Here is a 2,297-nt window from a genome sequence, read left to right on the forward strand (position 1 = left end):
TGTGCGCCCGAGCCGTTTGGTGTAAAAACTGTCCAAAAGTGGTTTCGACCACTTAGGAACATCGTAGAGACTCGAAATAAAAAGGATTTTGTTGGAAAAGCGATTCTGAGGAAGGCTGTGTTAAAATTAATTTCGGGAAATGTCGTTTACCCCCCCCCAAATGGCTCCGAAGTACCCCCCCCCCACCCCCCCCCTAAAAAACCGTGTTCCGGGGGTTTTTCGAGAAAACAAACACACGGGGTATATAGAGGGGACTGAGACGAATCGAATGACGTGCTTTGCAAAGAAATCGGGGGCTCACAGCCCCCCCAGGAGAGGTTCAAAAGTCGGAGGACTGGTCACCTAACTCCCATTGAAGTCAATGGGGGAAAAATGAAAACTGTCAAAAAGGCTTAAAATGGTTCAAAAACCCACTGGGGCAGTAGATAATCATCCTATTTGAATTTTAAAAGTCTTAGTTTGGCGAAAAAATACCTTTTAATAATTGTTTTAGGGGTCAGAAAAATCAGCTCCGGCTGCCTGGTCACCTAGGGGAGATAGAAAATTTTTCTAAGTTTTTCACTCGGCCGCCTGGTCCCCTAACTCGAAAATTTTAAAGTGCTCCCATCGGTCCCGGGATAGGGTGGCTGATAGCTGGGAGCCCCCTGAGCACTGCCCCGGTGTTAGTTTTCGGAGAAATGCCCCCGTTGATTTGTTATGATTTTTTTTCCGCCGGCCGCCTGGTCGCCCTAATGCAAAGTCAATGGGAGTGAGGAGATAGAAAATTTTTCAAAGTTTTTCACTCGGCCGCCTGGTCCCCTAACTCGAAAATTTTAAAGTGCTCCCATCGGTCCCGGGATAGGGTGGCTGATAGCTGGGAGCCCCCTGAGCACTGCCCCGGTGTTAGTTTTCGGAGAAATGCCTCCGTTGATTTGTTATGATTTTTTTTCCGCCGGCCGCCTGGTCGCCCTAATGTAAAGTCAATGGGAGTGAGGAGATAGAACATTTTTCAAAGTTTTTCACCCGGCCCCAAACGGCTCCAAAACACACTGGGGCTGTGGCTGGGACTCTCACCAGGACTGCCCCCTACTTTATTTCTGGATTAAAAAGCATTCTATATTAATTTTTCGATTTTTGGGACCCGGGACGCCTGGTCACCTAACTCCCCTTCTATCCCTATGGGGGGGGGGGCGGGGACATCGAAAACGCTCCCATCGCCGCCGAGGCACGCTGCGGGGACTCTCCCTACCATCGCCCCATGCTTCCTTTGAAGAATATATGACGTTTTTCAATTTTCACCGACATTTGAAAATCAAAACTTCAGAACATTTCATAGTTATTCTCAATGGGTTGTCTAGGGGCACACATCTCTAAACTGGGGGAAATGCTCAAAATGATTAAAAAGAAAAACAATGCCCCCAGACCCGGGGGGCTGATAGCTGGGAGCCCCCTGAGCACTGCCCCGGTGTTAGTTTTCGGAGAAATGCCTCCGTTGATTTGTTATGATTTTTTTTCCGCCGGCCGCCTGGTCGCCCTAATGTAAAGTCAATGGGAGTGAGGAGATAGAATATTTTTCAAAGTTTTTCACTCGGCCGTCTGGTCCCCTGACTCGAAAATTTTAAAGTGCTCCCATCGGTCCCGGGATAGGGTGGCTGATAGCTGGGAGCCCCCTGAGCACAGCCCCGGTGTTAGTTTTCGGAGAAATGCCCCCGTTGATTTGTTATGATTTTTTTTCCGCCGGCCGCCTGGTCGCCCTAATGTAAAGTCAATGGGAGTGAGGAGATAGAATATTTTTCAAAGTTTTTCACTCGGCCGTCTGGTCCCCTGACTCGAAAATTTTAAAGTGCTCCCATCGGTCCCGGGATAGGGTGGCTGATAGCTGGGAGCCCCCTGAGCACAGCCCCGGTGTTAGTTTTCGGAGAAATGCCCCCGTTGATTTGTTATGATTTTTTTTCCGCCGGCCGCCTGGTCGCCCTAATGTAAAGTCAATGGGAGTGAGGAGATAGAATATTTTTCAAAGTTTTTCACTCGGCCGTCTGGTCCCCTGACTCGAAATTTTAAAGTGCTCCCATCGGTCCCAGACCCGGGTGGCCACGAGGTGGGACCCCCTGAGCACTGCCCCGGTGTTAGTTTTCGGAGAAATGCCCCGTTGATTTGTTATGATTTTTTTTCCGCGGCCGCCTGGTCGCCCTAATGTAAAGTCAATGGGAGTGAGGAGATAGAATATTTTTCAAAGTTTTTCACTCGGCCGTCTGGTCCCCTGACTCGAAAATTTTAAAGTGCTCCCATCGGTCCAGACCCGGGTGGCCACGAGGTGG

The sequence above is a fragment of the Amia ocellicauda genome, unplaced genomic scaffold, assembly GCF_036373705.1.
Source record: "Amia ocellicauda isolate fAmiCal2 unplaced genomic scaffold, fAmiCal2.hap1 HAP1_SCAFFOLD_377, whole genome shotgun sequence".
Lineage (NCBI taxonomy): Eukaryota > Metazoa > Chordata > Actinopteri > Amiiformes > Amiidae > Amia > Amia ocellicauda.